Consider the following 7,958-nt stretch of genomic DNA (forward strand, 5'->3'; position numbering starts at 1 on the left):
GCCCACATGCTGCCTCCGGCTGCCAGTATGCACATGGCTTCTGCGCATGACAGAAGACCTGACTTAGCTGCACAGGTCGCACTAGAACACAACATTTCAGTTTCGGTTTCCACCCTAAAAAAGTGACATTTGTAAAGTTTGACATCCAATTAAAAATGCAGCATTCATGAATGGTCTTATAAAAAGAATCCAAACTTCATATATAGCTTCAGAAAATGGAAGGATTGTTCAGAACACTCATAGGGCTGAATCCAAAGAAAGTTAGTCAGGAATAAGCACCACTGAGATCAATGAAAAAAGATCAATGGGACTTAGACTAAGAAAGCAGCCTTGCTCCTCTTCAGGAACCACCTCAGCATCATAGTCTTTTCTGAGGTTGCAGCAATGAATACAGCCTCAGAAAACATATTTCAGAAGCACCTGCACCATTCCAAAGACTCCAGGTAAAGGGGAAAAAGTCTGTAGCATTTTTAGGAGCAAGGGGAGGGGGTGCTAAAGGAGGGTTTGCTTTAGCTCCAACCAGATGATGCTTCGCTTTGTGCTAAAGCCAAATAGGCTCCTGAAACTTTGCACAGCCCTAAAGACTAACTTTATTTGGACACAACCGCTAACATAGAGGACTAATGAATATCAAAAGGTTATAATTGAGACTCAACTTTTAAAAAGGTTTTTTTAGCAGACAGTTGTCAGCATTCATTGTTGTATGTCAGACTCCATTGTGTGCTATAGTTGCATATATACATGCACACACTAGCAGAGGATATAAAACTGCATTGCTGAAAGGCATCATCTCATACTGCATGGGAGATGGCAATGGTAAACCCCTCCTGTATTCTACCAAGAAAACCACATGGCTCTGTGGTCGCCATGATTTGACACCAACTCGACGGCACAGCTTTACCTTTACCCCTAGAAGACATAACACAACTACTATACATGTACAACTAATGATTTAACTGAAACGCTACTGTTTGCTAAATATATTTGCCAATTAACCTCCAGTTTAGAAGGTATGCTGCTCAACTTCTGTAATCACAGCCTTTCAAAGACTCTCTGGAATCCAAATAAATTTGAAGCAATACCAAAAGGCAATGATTAGACTTCCCTTTATGCTAATACAAAGAATATCTGTACTTCAACACACTCTTATTGCATGTTAATCCAATTAGTTGTACAATATTTAATAAACATCTCTAGACAGACTAAGAAGTTATTGACTCTCATACTGATTATTTTCTCCTTTTTTAAAACAGGAAAACTCAAGAGGCTAATGAAATCTAAAATACAAAGGTCTTGCTCCTTCTCTTGCAAAGTGGTTGGTTGCTGATGGAATCAGTTTGACCAAGCAGACAAGTGGAAGGGCCTCATTCGTTTCCCTTTTCTTTCTGCCAAGTTAAATACAGATTTATTTCAATGGATACAGGGAATGAACAGGGCATGCGTGTACACATGAACATATATACTTCCAAGCAGTTATCCAACCACACCCAATGGAAAACATGTTCGACGTTTGAAATTGTCTTTCTTTCTGTACTGTAAAATGGCACAAATATCTTATGACAGATGTGTTTTCACAGTATACTAACACATTTTACTTGTTCGGATAGTGTTTGACCTTTATTTTTCTTCAACTCCTATTAGACTTACATATTTTAATACAAAGAGTCTTCAATAACAGGGCACTTTACACTGTGCTGTGCCATGATGGAGGTAATTTCCTCCTTACTCCAGAGGCTTTCCATTCTAGAAAAGCAGACTACAGTCATTCTACTTCCTTATTTTGAAGCGTACACTTCTGCAAAAATGCACAGTAAAGCAACTTAACATGGAATCAATCGAGGTAATAGAATGGAAGAGGAGAATATGAGGCGAATACACACATACATCCTCATCACTGGGATGGCAGTACCATTAAGTGGTAGACTGTTTGGTTGGCTGACGCACAGCACCCCCAAGTCATTATTTGCATCCAAGTCTGCGTACTTGCGGAAACCAAGGTTGCCTTGGCCACCATGGAGTCACTAGGATGCAGTTGGTTGGATTGCAGAGAAGACAAGCTACCACTCTGTGTATCAATGGCAGGGGGGGAAACATGTAAGGTGTCTCTAGGGACCAATCCAACTGAAAAGCATCTCCGAGAGACAGAATGTCGTGGCCCGCCCTTGAACAGAAGCGATCGCATTTCGTGTTCTCTGAGCAAGCAAAGAGGTCCACTGAAGGCCTCATCCACCGGTTGAAGAAGGGAGTTATCACATCCGTGCGGAGTTCCCATTCGTGCTGACGGTCCTGCAAGAAGACTCTGCTCAGGTCGTCTGCTAGGGTGTTGTCCAGGCCCTTGATGTGAACAGCTTTGGGGTAAATGCGGTGTAGAATACACCAGTGCCACATTTGAACACTGAGAGCACACAGACTCCAGGAGACCGTCCCTCCCTGGCGGTTTATATATGCCTGGGCGGTTGTGTTGTCGAGGTGGATCTGAACAATTTTCCCTTGAAGGACAGGTAGGAATGACTGTAGTGCTTGAAAAACAGCCAGAAGCTCTAGGAAGTTGATGTGCAATTTGGCACGTTGAGGGGACCACTTCCCTTGAATTTTGTGGTTGTCGCAATGGGCCCCCCAGCCCTGGAGCGAGGCATCCGTCGCCATCCAAACCGAAGGGGAGGGGGATCGAAAGGGTACTCCCTCAAGTAGGTTCTTCCGCTTGGTCCACCAGGAGAGCGACCGGAGTACTTCCGGGGGAAGTAGAAGGCGCTTTGATTGACTGTCTCTGATTGGACGAAATACTGAAAGAAACCAGAGTTGGAGCTTTCTCATCTTGAGTCTCGCATAATAGATTACTGTATTGCAAGCTGACATAAGGCCCAACAGACGTTGAATCATACGGGCTGGCTGTAGGGGATGATCTTGAAACTCGGAGATTTGGTTCAGGATGCAGTTGAATCTCTCCTCCGGGAGAAAGGCGCTTTGTTGTGTTGTGTCTAGGATTGCCCCTATGTAGGAGATTATAGGTGATGGTTCCAGATGCGATTTCTTCCAGTTTATCTCGATGCCCAAATCGTGAAGTAGGTTCACTACATATTGGATGTGCAAAACTAACTCGTCTTTGACTTTTGCAGTTAGGAGCCAGTCGTCCAGGTAAGGGTAGACCGATACACCCCTGGTTCTTAGATGGGCAATCACTGCTGCCATACATTTTGTAAAAACCCTCGGAGCGGTGGACAGTCCGAAGGGCAATACATTGTACTGAAACACTTTGTCGCCGACAGTGAAACGTAGGTATTTGCGGTGGTCCGGACGTATATTGATATGAAAATAGGCGTCCCTGAGATCCAGCGTCGCAAGCCACTTTTCCCCCTGGAGTAGTGGGAGGATCTGTTGCAACGCCATCATACGGAACTTTTTGACGTGGATAAACTTGTTCAGGCAACGGAGGTCCATGATGGGACGGATCCCCCCATCCCTCTTGGGGATCTGAAAATAGTGTGAATAGAACCCCGTTAGCCTGTCTGCCCATGACACCGGGGCAATAGCCCCCTTTTCCAGAAGCTCCTTCACCTCCTGCAGAAGCAGCCTCGAGGAGGGAGTGCATCTCACCCCCGTGAAGCGTGGAAGAGTCCTGAATTCTATTGCGTAACCATATGTGATAATCTTCAGGACCCACCGGTCTGATGTTATGCTGTGCCATGCGGGGGCATGGCTTGCCAGTTTGATCGTTGGCAGGGACGGAAGGATGGAGAGATCCATCAGTGCTGGTGGAGAGGCCCCCGCTGGCAGGGAAGGGGGGGTGTATGGAGACGGTAGGGAGGTTGGTGTCGATGGGCAGTCCACAGTTTCAAAGATGCTTTTGGGGTTCTTGTGGCTTCGCTTGCTGTGATTGAGGAGCCCTTTTCTTATTATAGAACGGGCGACGCTGGTAAGACGAGTAGGGCTTCCTAAAGTGACGCCTGTCTTGTGACCTGTAGGAAGGTTTGAATTTTCCATAGTTGTTCCTGTACGTTGATGTTGAGGAAGAGGTCAAAGGATGCGAGCTGAAAGTTTTTGCAGTGAATTTTGATTTCTTTAACTGCTCCATAGTGGAGTCAGTTGTTTCACTGAAAAGGCCAGTACCATCAAATGGTAATCCTTCTATTCTTTCTCTCATATCCATTTGGAGTCCCATAGACCGCAGCCAAGCGTGTCTTCTCAGGGTTATCGCTGCCGCCATTGCCCGAGATTCGCTCTCAGCTAGATGTTTGGCTATGCTGAGCTGTCTGCGTGTTAGGTCTCCAGAGTTCTCTAAGACTTGGTGGAATTTAGCTTTAAAGTCTTCTAAGGATAGGCAGTCCAAATCTTTCTCCAACTGTTCCCAGAGACCATGAGTGTACATTGTAGTGCAGGCCGCATAGTTTGCTACCTTAATAGAAAGGCAAGAGGTTGAATAGATCTTCCTTCCCAATAGGTCCAGTTTTCTACCTTCCTTATCAGGAGGGACTGTGTACCTCTTGCCAGACTTAGACGCCGTGGCACAATCTATTACTAGAGAGTTTGGCGCCGGGTGCTTGAGCAGATAGTCATTATCCTTATCTTGAATTCTATAGAGACTTTCCAATTTCTTTGACGTCGGGGTGGAAGTGTGGAGGACTTCCCAAGCGCATTTCGCAGCCCTTGTAATTACTGGTAACATTGGAAGGGCAACTGGGGCTGTCATTTGAGTCTTCAACATAAATTTATATACTGGGTCCTCGATAGTTGCCAACTGCGACTGGATATCTAGACCAAGAGCATCAGCCATGGCCCGAATCTGTTTGTGGTATGCTTTCATTTCATCATTTGGTGAAACATAAGTTACCGGTGCTACAGCCGTAGGTGGTTCCACAATGGAACTGGTGTCTTCAGGGTCGGACTCAAAGTCAGAGGAGCCGTAGTGTTCGGAGGGAGAGGCAGGCTGCAGCTGAGCGTCCTCAGCACGGTGAGGATCCGTTTGCGTGGCTGAATTGCTTTGTAGTTTTAGGAGACTTGTCTGTGTAGATGTAGACTTAAGGTGGAGTGGTGAAGTCTGTGTGGCGCAATGGTTGTTCATGGAGCCACACGTTTGGGTCGCAATTGTCGCAAAAGTTGCAAAGGGATGAGCAGGTGCTACTTGTCTCCAGGGCAGGTTAACGCCATCTCTGTAGGGACCAGCTGGAGAAGAGACCCCTAAGGAAGGGTGTCTATAACCACAGGAGTGCCAAGGAGTGTGTGGCAAGTTGTTGGAGGATGGTGGAGCTGGAGGATGAGACAAGGTAGGTGTTCCTCCCTCGGCTTCAACGCCCACTGAAGGGAAGCCGGTAAATGTCGAGCGGCCGCTCGACGTCGAGTCCAGGAGAGACAGAAGAGATCGGGTTGCTGCTGGGAGAGATTCTTCGGCATTGACATCCACCATCTGGAAAGTCGGTATCGGGGGTCGATATCGAGGGGTTACTTGGATCGATGTTGACAGGACTGGAGTGTGCAAGGTGGACGGCGCAAAGGCCGAGGCTTGTGGTGTCGATGGAGAGGCAGACGAAGCCAAAGGTGTTGGAGCTGGTGAGAGAGTTCTTGTTGCCGGTATCGAAGCTCGTGGAGATCGCTGAAGGTTCGAAGCCCGTTCGTCGTCGGGCAAAACTCGTCCGGCGTTGAAGGAGGAAACAGGGTCCGACGTAGTCAGTTGAGGTGGTTCGGTATTGAGCACTCTCAACGTCGACATGCCGGTAACAGGAGAATGCGTCGAAGGGGCATCCACGTCGATAACTATCGGTGTCGAGGAAACGGGTAGCTCCTCCAGAATCACTGTCTGTACTGCGAAGTCAGTCGACGTCGATGGCCTCAACCTCGAATCTGATGACTGCGCCGTAGAGGGAGATGGTGTGTGTCCCCGCGGGCTCTCGCGAGTCTTTCGACGTTTGGAGTCGAGAGGTCATCATGTCGATTTTTCGAAGCCTTATCACGGTCTTTGGAGTGATGTGAGGGCTTCGAGGTAGAAGAGCCTGAGCTCTTTGATGAGGTCTTTTTTTCGAGTGTCGAGCGTCTATCTGAAGTCGAGGCGCTTTTCGACAGACGACGTTTTGGCGGGAATTATGTCAGAGGTTTTTTCTCTGCTCGACGTCGAAGAAGGCTTTGGCGCCTTAGATGTCGACGGTCGAGGAGTGCCCGGTGTAGATGGGCTCAAAACTTCATCGTAAATCGCCGCACAGAGGCGAAGAGCCCGATTCTTCCGAGTCTGTTTCGAGAAAGACAGACAGATTTTACACGAGGAGACGTTATGCTCCTCACCAAGGCACAAAAGGCAGAGGTCATGAAGGTCCTTGGAGGGTAACTTAGCCCTGCAGCCTTCACACCATTTGAAAGATTTTTTTCCGTCAGCCATAGCAAGGTCGAAGCCGTTCCGCGTCCGTTCGCCAGAAGTCACCGAAGCCAGTCCAAAACGAGAGCCAGAGATTTCCGAAAGCCGTTCCGTAAGTAGAGCCAGAGAATTCCGATATTTCCAGTCCGAGTCAAGAGGATAGATGAACAACCGAGGAACTAGTAAAGACGAAGAGGCACGGACCGCAGGTCCAGGACACAAGGTGGTCGGAAAAGAACTGAGGGACTACACGCCTCAGCCGCGCCTTATATAGCACGCAGCAGCGTGGGGGCGTGGCTTGGGCGCTTCGACGAGCTCAGGCATGGATACCGTGGGGTTCCTGCGCAGGCGCAGAACCCATTCTTATGAACATCGACGGATCTCGAACCAGATCTGTCAGCCCACAAAGCATACTTTGATAATGAAAGTAAACCTGCTTCCATTTGGTTGGCTGACGCACAGCACCCCCAAGTCATTATTTGCATCTTTTAGAGGACAACATTTTGAAATTTCAAAATTCAACCATCAACTATGTTTCCATCCACATTTTACATAAGTTTAATTCTGCTGTTTTTCCAATTGTGTTTTAACAAGATGGAAGCATACGGTCATATTTTTAACATAATATTGAACTATTTGTTCAAATTGCTTCAGGATCACTCATGGTGTGTCAGTCGCTGTGCCTTTGAACCTTGCCAAACCACAGACAAGATTTTTTCCACCTATATTGAGCAGTGCCTTCCAGAAGTGTCTTGTGCTAGCATCAATGCTGTCGGACCAGTGTAAGGGCAGAGCACAGTCGTTCTGATCTAGCTTTGGAGTTAGTGCAACTTCTTGTGCAATCTGATGCACAACCCGTATACATGCAAATGGGGAAGTCCACACACAACTATTAGCAGAAGTGCAACTTTGTGGAGCATAACCAAAAAAAATCCATTCATGAGCACCAGACCAACTTTGTGGATGTTGTCCAATATCTATTAACGTTCAACTCATGTTCTTGAAGTATTTAAATTTTTCTATGGTGATAAAGTTTTGCAATACTTGAATGTACAGAATTAAAACAATAAGGTAACTTGTAGAAGCTAATGGTACTAGTTTGGCATATTTGGGGAAAAAATAAAGAAAAATACTGTGAAAATGGAACTGGTGATCTAGTTCTATGTACAAAAGCACAAGTAATGCAAAAATAAGTAAATTACAATAAAAGACTCAGCCCTAACAAGCAAGATTACTACAAACATATATTTGGCTAGCTCATCTTGGTTGCAAAAAGTTTGCACAACTAGTCCAAATAGAATAGAACACTAATACAGTACTTAACCTTTGTATAGCACTTAAGAGTTCAAAGTTCTTCATATGTATTATCTTGTTGCAATTCTTACAATAATCCTGTAAGGCAAGTATTACTGTCCCTATATTGCAGCTGAGGCTGAGAGGAAGTGGCTTGCCTAAGGCCAACCTCAGTCCATTGCTAAGGGGATATGACTTCTTGATTAATAGCTCAGTTTCTTAGCTCTTATGCTGCACAAGCTTTCTTAGATATTATTAGAGTAAGAATATATTTACATTAAGCTTATAATAAATAAGAAAAAGCTGTATATTCAGACACTAAATA

The sequence above is a fragment of the Hemicordylus capensis genome, chromosome 4 (genome assembly GCF_027244095.1).
Source record: "Hemicordylus capensis ecotype Gifberg chromosome 4, rHemCap1.1.pri, whole genome shotgun sequence".
In the NCBI taxonomy this organism is placed as follows: domain Eukaryota; kingdom Metazoa; phylum Chordata; class Lepidosauria; order Squamata; family Cordylidae; genus Hemicordylus; species Hemicordylus capensis.